Below are 10,519 nucleotides of genomic sequence, written 5' to 3' on the forward strand. Positions count from 1 at the left end.
GAAGGAAGTGAAGGGAGATCTATAGGTCTTAATTACTCAAGACGGGCTTGTTTCTCTTGAAAAGGCTGTTTGCGAGAAGCAGGTTGGGAGTATTAAAGTATATATCCTGAAAAGGATGAAGGAACTGCAGTCTTGAGGAAGGGGCTAGGATGAAAATAGCTTTAAGATGTTACTAAGCAGCTGAACTAGTCAACCTGGACTGGCCCATGGTAAGTTCTTGTTTGTTTGCTTAAAAGTAATAAAATGATTGGAGGGCATGGCTAAGCCAAACTTCTTTTATGGTCCTTTCAAGAAAGGAATGGAGATCTTGGAACTGACAAGATAAATTAGGCTGAGACCAAAAGAGAAACCCAAACAGATAGTCCCCTTGGCCTCTCTCACGCTGGTTGACAGACATAAGTTTTTGAGTCAGCAGGTGAACCGTGACTTCTAAGAGCAGTGGTTTGTTTATGCTTCCACTGTACAAAGCATTTCAGTGGAACAGAACAAATCTGACTGTGCAAATTTCCATTTCTATTTCATATTTCCTTTTGTATGTGCATCACTCACAGCCTTCTGGATTGTTGTTACTAACTTTGCTGGCATTGTCCCTGGCTTTGCATTAGGAGGTGTCTGACCCATAAGAATCTCTTACGACCCTGTTTTCAAGGAAGGCAGGAGAGTATGTGAAATGCAAAGTTAAGAATATAAAGGAACTATTGTCTTACTCAAGATAAGCCAAGAGACCATATTACAGGAAGTTAACCTTTGGTGTACTCTATCATTTTGGCCGGCATCATACAGGCAAGTAGGAAGAGGACATTCTCCTGAGGTACCCGGCAGATGAATGCCAGATGGTACTGTCATAATACAAAAAAAAAAAAAAGCAAAATACCTACTGGTTGTGTTCAGTACAAAAGGAACATTTTTCTTTTTCTGAATCCTGCAGGGCAGAACTCAGACAAGCACCTTAATGCAAACATTGCAGTAACTGAAATGTGAATCTGGAAATCCAAAGAATTCTCCAAAAGCTCTAAGTAGCTTTTCAGGCTCGATTCATGTTGGGCATAATGGACCCTCAAAGGGGAGAATAGTTTATCAAAGACAAGTACTTTAAGTACAGCATGTTTATGTGGTAGGTAAATGGGAGTTTGTTACATCAAATAGGGAGGCTTGATGAAGAACAAAGTGACAGGAGCTTTGCTGATGAGGCCAGTGCTGCCTATATTGTCTGGCTAAGTAGATCCATTCCCCAGCTTAGGTCAAATTGAGTAGCGTAATTTTCTGTGGGGAACTCTCTCTCTTGGTGGTTTGTGAATCTCAGTCAGGAATGCGTAGAGAAGAATCTCAGGCCACCGTCATCACCAGCACAGTGATGCAGCAGCACCTAGCTGAGGAGAAATGTGTTTACTTTTCCCATGTTAAAATACGTCCATTTCAAATTTCCATGCAAGATTATGAGAACAAGAATATGCTGCCCTTTAGGGGAATGGTATTTGGCTAAATACCATGCATTGCCACAAACCTTAGATGTGAAGGGCCACATGCAAACATTTATATAGAAGAACATTATGCATGTGGAGCTGGGTCTCAGTCCTATAGGAAAAATATTTCTGACTGCCTGGCTTCTTCAAGGCTTTGAAATTTATTGCCTGCAGATAGAGGCCGAGTAGGTAGGTGTGGCACTGTGGCAGAAATGGAACGTTAGCTCTGCCCTTCATCTCTTGTCCTTAAAGCCCCTCCACCAGGCTTTATACAGCCTGTTTTCCTAATAGCTGAGTTTGCCTAGTTTGCTACAACAATATGCTTGTATATGCATGCCTCAGTCCTTATTGTTCTGTATTCTGGCCTATTCAAGGTTACCAAAGTCGTCTTCAAAGCTTCCAAGAAACGCTGCTAACATTTGTCTGTTCATTGTCTTGAGTGGTTGCATCTTCTTTCATTAACTAGGGTAGCTGGTGTTGAAAACCAAACAGAAGGTAATGACAGACCACAGCGATCTGTCTGTTGCTGCAGATGGAGGATACCTCTAGGATTTGGGTCAGAAAACACTTGGCAAGGATCCCTCTGAATTCTTCTTGTCACATGTTGAGGAAGCCTGCTTAGTGGCAGGGGTGAAGAAGGAAGCTGAATTCTTAAAATGGCTGCAATAAGATTTGTTTGTTTGATTGTTTTATTTTTGTTTAGCATCAAAGCTATTTATGGCGTATCTTGCCAATTTATTCATACTGTTGCTGTCATGGGTTTTTTCCGATTCCTCGCTTTCAGAACAGGAAAGAAACCCCACACAATTCCATTTAAGTTTGCAATGGCAGGAAAAACAAGGCTTGCTTATGGCCCCTTTAGAACCGGACCTTGTGGAGGTACTATAAGAAGTCATTTGTTTTCTTTAAACACAGTTCAGCTTCACACAGGCGTGCACACACATTCAGATGGTTTCCACTTGAAATTCCTCATCTAATCCAAATAGCTCTTAGCCTTGACTGCTGAGCTGTGAAGGGGCTCCCCCCACCCCGCATCCCCTGAAGCGTGCAGCGGTCTGGGCCGGGGAAGGCAGCCCACTCACAAAGTTTGCACGACCTTCTCTTCCTTGCAGATACGCCTTCAGAAGCTTTGACCCCCCCCTTTGTCTGCTGCTTGCAAAAAGGAGCAGAGCGATGTTTGAGGGAGTTCTTTATTTCTTTGGAGATTCTCTTTATCACACTGCTGTCTTGTGCAAAGTAAGTTTGAGGTTTGCAAGCCTGAAGAAAGAGTTGCTGTATTTAAAGCTGACAGTCGGCAGATCTGCGTGGCCCGGAGGGGAAACAGAAGTGAACTGCACCATTACGCTGTCTGTACCCTAGCTACTCTGTGTAAACTAACATGCCATTATTGTTTATAGTTCTTCAGTACAGTCTTTTAAACAAATAACAAATACCTCTTCCCCCCCTGCCCCCCCCCTCCCGAGCCTGAATGGGTTATGTAAGATTTGGGATGGATGGGCGGTGGCAGAGCAGTTGGACCCTACTGCACTACTAGTGTTGGCTTACAGACTGTTCTGTCCAGGTAGTCCCTTTTCCCTAGGAAAGGTTAGAAACCGCCAATGCTCCAACACCCTCCTTTGCCAAGGAATGGTCCCTTGATGCAACTGAAGCTGCTGTGGCTGCAGGCAGGGGAAGAGGATGCTGCAGGCATGAGGCTGGCCTGGAAAGTATGACTGTAGAGATGGGAGAATGCCCATGTTTTGTTCCAGGTCCTGGAGATGCAGAGACTGTATTGCCCTGACTTTGTCACATTCCTTTATCTTTATGGGGACCTGCAAATCCGATTTATCAATCACAATGGAGTATCCCAGCAGCTTTTTTTGTGTTTAACCAGTAGGAATTATTTTGCAGATATATCTCCTTTGTCCGCATGTCATCTGGAGAAGTACTTGGTGCGTATATACGTGTTGACCAGACTTCTTTATTTATATCGCCATACCAGTTGTGTTGCTCATAGAACCACAGAATTACATTAGGCTCTATAGAGGTACAAAATTGTAACACTTCAAGATGCACATTTAAGTGTATCTGAGGTGACAGGTTAGGTTAACAAACAGAAGTGGGGCAGTAGCTTAAGGAAGGAAAAGGGTTATGGAAATAAATTAAATGCAGTCCAGGCAGTACCCCAAATATAGTTCCTTATACCCTGATATAGCCAGATGCTGCAGAAAAATGGCCAAAGATTAGCTCTCAGGGGCAGGGAACTGTCTTTGTATTTTATAGTGTCTAGTTCAGTGGGACACTAATCCCCATTTGAAGTCCCTGAGTGCTATAGCAATACAAATAATACATACAAAATAGTAGCAACAAGATCCCTTGGCCCAGCTCCTTTCTGAGTGTCGCACCCCTTTTTTTCACTGAGCCTAACCTAAGAAAAAGGAAGGACTGTACAGCTTGTAGGGATGCAGCCATTATTTTGGGTGTTTGTTCTTACCTTTTGAAGTTTGCTCATCCCTTTCAGAAAGGATGCTTCAACCTGCAACTAAATTTGATATTAACCCTGCTCTTCTCCCTGTTTGATACTTAGTGATACCTGAAATGTTTGGATCTGACTATGTAGAGGTAGGAATACCAGAAAGGATCGTATAATATCTGGGCATAGTTTGAAGCCCAACTTCTAATAAGGAAGTGGTAACAGGACAGATAACTTTTTTTTTTAATATGAAGACAGTAGTTCTCAAGAGTCACTTCCCAGAAACTCAGATGCTTGCAGAAGAGGCACCAGAAAACTCTCATGCCTGACCAAAGGTTTTTGCTTCTGATGGCTGAAGTGAAGCCCGGGTTTGAAACCGTTGTTCCCTGGCCTGCTGAGCCCTGGTAGGTCCAGGTCTATTACCACCCAGCAAAGTTCGCCAGAGGCAAGAAGGTCAGTAGCTTCTTGGGCTATGAAGTATATAGTTTGCTTCATCAGGATTAGTGTGTGCAGTTGGCTCCAGTATGATGGTCTTTGGAATTTAAGGATAACCTGAAAAAATCAAACTGTGTTTAGAGCTTAGTTTTACATGTGGTCTAGGCCCAGCATTCATGCCCCAGGCATGCTTCTAATATATTTTGGCCACATTGCGAGGTGTTAAAGTTTAGCTGGAAAAGAGTTTAAATGTGCTGCTTTACTGGTTTGGGCCCCACAGTGGCCATCGTTCTCTACTCCTTTACCTGTTATTTCATCCTTTAAGTCCAACTCCCTCCAGAAGCATGAGCTATCATGCAGCTGGTAATTCTTATGTGTCCAAGTAATGTGGATTTGGGTCCAGAAGACATGGTCAGAGTTTGTCTAATTAGCTTCCTGTCACTATAGCCAAGGCAGAAATTTAAAGTACAGTAACTCATTTTATAGTCACTCTATCTGGCACTGGATATAGATTGGAAAAATTCTTTCCTTGAGCAAGATGTGTGGTAATATTGTTATGCTGTATTAAAGAGCTCTTTAAAAATAAATTAGATTCTCATGAGTGAGAGAGACTAGTATCCCCTACCACAGCCAGACCCAACACAGACAAATCTCCTCCTTACTCAGGACTGCTAAATTATTCCGTGAAGAGGAAAGCCAGCCAAAAAGTTTTACCCTACCTTTTTTTTTTTTTGGGGACCCCTAAAGGATTTGCTGTTCAGCCTTCAGAAAGATTAGCTGTGGGCAGAAGAACGCATTAGGAACCACACCTGTTTATCAGGGCTGTGCATGCACATCTCCCCATGCCAAACTAAGCTGGTGTATCAAAAAAGGGTCCCAAATATTTAGGGCAGAAATACTCGCTCCGCTTGTGCGTACTGTTTTTCTTCTGGGTCTTCCTCTTAGCTTCCAAAAGGTGCCCCTTAAACACCTCTTGTGAATGGAAAATATTATGCACTTTCAAATTCTCTCCTGGGGAATGAGGGCTCATATCTCTCCCTCTCACACTGATACTGTAATTTCACACTCTCTTTTTGCCAGCAGTTGAGCCTCTCCTCGTTATAAGACATGCATGTTTCATTTTCATTAGGGCTTTTATAGTTTGAGAGGCCTGATGAGCAAGGGAAAGGGAAGTGACTGGGTGGAAGGGTTGCCTCCAGAAGGGAAGCGGTTGCAGGAGGGGGTGGGCTCTCCTGTGTCCCAAACAGTGCTGCTTTTGTCCTCCATGGCCCTGCCCTCGGCAAGATGATGCAGGGTTTTGCTGATACTGAAGCCTACAGTGAGACCACAGCCTTTACAATTGCTATCACAAAGCAATATTTACTTGGGGGTGTGTGTGGCGTGTGTGTGTGGAAGAAACAGGGCTGGAAAGTGGTAGGCATCAATCAGAAACACCCTCCTTTGCCTCGCTATCGGGATGAGACCAGGGCATAAAGAGCCTATGGGTGATTAACTGAGCTTTTATTTAAACAAAAAAAGTCCAGTGTGGTACTTGTTGAATGGAAACTTAAGCTAAACTAGATGGGGTCAGGCGCTCTGAGGACTTATGATTCAGAGCAGCTAAGAGCCAGTCCATTGTATCTGAATGTCCTGACTGTGGCTAATTGCCACCCAATAATCAAAACTTTGTGGACTGATCATCATCTCAGAAGAGCTCACACACTATTAGTCATGTCTTTCACCAGAAGGGCAAGACTTGGAGCCTTTGTGGGAGAGAAGAAGGGGGAGAAGATGGAAATGCTACTCACTGCATTTCTTATCTTGACTTAACATGGCCAAACTTTTAACTCAAAGAATAGTTTGACAGTGACATGGAGGCTATTCCTTCCCATGCCCACTGATGGGGTGAGCTCTTAGCCACTTGTATAATTGCTGCTGGTTGCTGGTGCTAACCTGTTTGCTTGAAGAGGGTTGTACAATCTGAATCCGATTTCTGAGCACTGCCATGGGTCTTCAGTGTCTGTGTTTTAATTGCTTATGAACTGGTCATATATCTGAACAGAACTGAATTAAAAAAAATCAGCTGTAAAGAAAATATTTTTGTATTAGAAGCCACCCCAGACCTATAAGGTTGTTATGTAGCAAAATTAAGCTAGGTATATCTGTGGATAAGCATATACAGCTTAGGTTTTGAATACCCGAAGGATACTTCCCTCCGGATGTCAATTACTGTTAATGGTCCAGCATCAGAACTGTTAAGCGGGTTCTCTGAGCAAGACAAAAACTGGTAGTTGAACGTAATGGCCTTATAAGCTTTGTGTTGCCTGAAATGCAGCCCACATTGTGCGATGCAATCAAACTTCCTTTATATGAAACGTTCAGGTACTCTCCCAGTTCTTTTCCTTCTGCATTCCCACCTTCTTGCCCCTTGGCATTCATTCATGCTGACATGTTATTAAAGTTGTCTCTGAAGCTGGCCCAAGGAGTCGTACATATTATTTACATCACAACAGAGCCTGGGGGCATCAGACAGGGCTGGGGGTCTGTTCTGCCAGCTGCTATTCAGCCTTTAAGTACGAAGATAGTCCGGCCCAAAGAGATTTCTATCTTGAATTTTAACAGGTAGACAGAGGGAGATGATTGTTTCGCTGATGCTTCAGACTCTGCATTCAAGTTGCTGGAAGTAGCAGTCTTTAGGAAAACCTCCTCCTCTGCTGCAGCGGTATCACACAAGATTCTTAAATTGAGATATCCCAAGTTCATCACTAGCTGGTTGTGCAGAAGCCACAGTAACCAACCAGTAGCATGTAGCACACACCTGGTAGAAATAAAGTGAACACAAAGATTTCACAAATTCATTGCGAGTCCAATCCGATGCTTTCATTCAGAGCATGTGTGTATTTCCGCCTCAAAAGAAAACAATCCCCTCAAGTCCCTCAGAATAAACCACAAATTTTAAAGCTTTTCACTGGAAAAAAACCATTTAAAGCCGTGTTACAAAGTCAGCCTGTAAGTATACAAAACACTGGAGACCATCATATGCTAATCCGAGCTTAACAAAACACATAGCATTACCAAGTGTAATTATACAGTCCAGCTATTAGTAGCTTTACCTCTGGCTGTTCTTCATCCTGCTTTCAAGCTACATCCTTTCCTTTCATCTTATTCTACACCACATGAAACAGGTGAGCTGCTCCCTTTATATAGCTCAGGGCTCTAGTCACATGACTCTCAAAGCTTGGTATCTTCATTTAATCAGTTGAAAGAATCGAAATAATCAGATCTTTCATAAACTCCATGCCAAAATTTAATTCTGTTAAGCATTCAAAGCTTACCAAGTTCAAAAAAATCAAGAAAAAAATTAATTAATTTTTTCCTAGGAACATCTACTTTGAACAGCTGCCCTGGGGGGTACATTTGTAGTTTAGGAGAATATCTCTCACAAATCACCCATGCATCACTGCTAGCAAGTTCCACAAAAAAAGAACTCCAATGCTTTTTATTGTCAAGGCAACGCTGTTGTTTCTGCATCCCATTTGTTAATGCATAGATAGTAACAGCATCCACTTTTTATCTGATTCCCTTTGAATTTTTATCTTGACTTAACTGCTACTGATTTCTTACAGGAAAGTACAAGTTTAGGGTTATCTTCACCAGTAACAACTTTTGACAGCAAAGAGATGGTGATACTTCCCCTAAAGTCTGTATTTGGTACCGCACTGCTGGATTAGATGTCAGTGCCAACGAGTTAAACTGGATAGAGCAGTGATTTTCCGTTTTGGGGTACTTGAATGCATGGGTGGGATTAGCAAATTATTTTTAAGGGGTCTGTGAAAGGTAACTCACATAACAGCAGACTCATGACAATAGGCTTCAACTGGCTTGAAAGGAGCCTGAAGTACCCCTGGAAAGTGCTGTGAGGTCAGCAAACTGGAAAAGATTAGAGTCTTGGGGCTACACTATCTGCTCTGATTTAGGAGCTTGGGTCCATGTTATCTGTTGTGCCATTCTTTCTCCAGCACAAGATTAATTTCACATTCTTGCATATGGGTATCTCAGGGACCTCTTCCCACCAAGACCATCTGACCCCAGGGTGTTCAGATTTTGCCCTGACAGGCATACAGCATTTCTGTTTCTCTCCATCGGTATGATTTTCTTTACAGCATCACCTGGCTTGATAGTCGTTGGTGGGACATATCACAGGCCCCAGGATTATCCCTCTGAGAGGCTGCAACAGTACCTTGTAGGTAAGTCAAATATTTCCTGGCCTTACTATATTCTCATGAACAAACCTCGGAGACATGTTATTGGGTTTCTTTTAGCAGTAGAGGAGACTTAAAATGTCTATTAGTATGAAAATTAATACAATTGGTGGGGGCGAGTTTGATTGTGAGACAAAGAGCTGTGTTTTCCAAACAGAGAATTATGTGGTGATCAGGTTTGCTGTGAGTTCATCTGCTCTGTGAAGGCGTCTTCCTGCATGGGATCACTTTTGTGTATGTTTGATAAAGACCTCTGGAGATCATCTGGTCCAACCTCTTGCTCCAGACAGGGTAGACCTTAAAGTTAGGTCAGGTTGCTCAGAGCTGTGTCCAGTCAAGCTCTGAGTTACCTCCATGGGTGGAGATTCCACCCTCCAGGCAACCTTTGCAGTGGTGAAAATTTTTACTCTTGTGGTATTTTTCTCGCCTTATATCTCATGAAAATTTATCTGGTGGCAGCTTGTGCCTGCTGCTTCTATCCTCTCACTGTGCACCTCCGAGCAGAGCCTGGCCCTGCCTTCCCCAGCCATCCACTGGACTCACTCCAGAATGTCCTCATTTGTCTTGTATCAGGGAGCCAAGGCAGGACACAGCATTCCCAATGCAAGCACGTAAGTGCTGAATATGTAGGAATAATCACTTTCCTCAACCTGCTGGCTACATGCTTGCTGAAACAGCCCGGTGTTTGTGGTTGAGTCACAAGGAGAAGGTGGAGGTAAGAATGGGTTAAGGATGGATACGCTGTAGGGCACTGAGGTAACACTGCTACGCACACTCCCATTACTCCCATTAAGAATGACATGGTTTCAGCAAACAGGGTGTCTGCTCACGTTTTTCTGCCCCACCCTTCTGCTCAGACAGACGAGATGCTCCTGAATCACTGTAATTCAAAAAGAGTGTAGTTTTCTTTCAATTGCCACAGCTGTGAGCTGTAGCACTTGTACAGATGATTCACAAAGGGCTCAGACTCCCAGACCCAGGGGCTGGGGAGGCCACTGGTTGCAGTGCCAGACATTGAAACCTCATCTGTGTGTGAGGGGTCTTACTTGCACCGTGGGAGTTGGTGGGATTTGAATCAAAACCTCAGTGGCTAATCCTTTCCATCGTTTTCCTCTGTTCTTCTGCATTTGCTGCAGAAGCTGTTGGGGAGCACGTTAACGGATTTGTTTGCCATTTTGTTATTGGATTTGGCTGGAGAACTGTTGTGTGGAATTGTGTGGAGGGGAGTTCTCCCTCTGCTCCTAGCTAAGCTTAGGAAATGTGGTAAGGTCACCAAAGAGTGGGCAAATTTCTTTGTCAAGCCGTAGACAGATTTCATATGGGTCATAACAGGAACTCCAACCTTAACGCTACCACCACCAGTCTTACAAGAGCTGTGAACTATTTGGCAGAAAACTGGCAGTTTTGTAACCAAAATCCAATGTTGCAGGAAGGTTAGCTTGGTGCCTTTTTTGTTTTGATACTGTTTTGCTGTTGTGAAAAGCTATACATATGGAGGGCCATTAGAGCCTAAGGCTATTGTTGACACAGTCTTGACTCATTCTTGGCACTCCTTCTTCATCTTCCTTCGATAGCTCAGCTGGTAGAGCGGAGGACTGTAGGCTGTTTCTATGAAAGTAATCCTTAGGTCGCTGGTTCAATTCCGGCTCGAAGGAAAGGTTTTGGAGGTTTGTTTTGGTTTTAGTCTTTCACTTTTTGCTGGAATTTACACCTTTGCAGAACTGCCCTTTCCAACCATATGCCACTCTACACCCTGTGAGAAATTTAGTCTATTTAATACATACCACTTTCAAGGGTTTCATTTTCACTGCCCTCCTTGTCTGCTTCAGCTGTTTCTAACAGCTATGGTGCTTTGACCGTTGCCACCTCTCTACCTAATCAGTTGATGACCATCATACAAGCTTCTCTTCTGAAGGGGCTCAACACCT

At 43.3% G+C, this 10,519-nt stretch overlaps 1 long non-coding RNA gene and 1 other non-coding gene across 2 annotated transcripts in view; both read left to right on the forward strand.

The window, feature by feature from the left end:
- Window positions 1-8,574, forward strand: part of LOC135312002 (uncharacterized) — a 50,375-nt gene extending 41,801 nt beyond the window's left edge. The window contains exon 7 of the long non-coding RNA XR_010371621.1: window positions 8,493-8,574. This is a non-coding gene — a long non-coding RNA (uncharacterized LOC135312002). The remainder of the gene's footprint in view (window positions 1-8,492) is intronic.
- A 1,581-nt stretch (window positions 8,575-10,155) lies between these two features.
- On the forward strand, window positions 10,156-10,246 carry TRNAY-GUA (transfer RNA tyrosine (anticodon GUA)). Its single transcript is given in 2 exon segments — window positions 10,156-10,192; window positions 10,211-10,246. It is a non-coding gene; the product is annotated as a tRNA-Tyr (tRNA).
- The last annotated feature ends 273 nt before the right edge of the window (window positions 10,247-10,519 follow it).

The sequence above is a fragment of the Phalacrocorax carbo genome, chromosome 2, assembly GCF_963921805.1.
Source record: "Phalacrocorax carbo chromosome 2, bPhaCar2.1, whole genome shotgun sequence".
Taxonomy (NCBI): domain Eukaryota; kingdom Metazoa; phylum Chordata; class Aves; order Suliformes; family Phalacrocoracidae; genus Phalacrocorax; species Phalacrocorax carbo.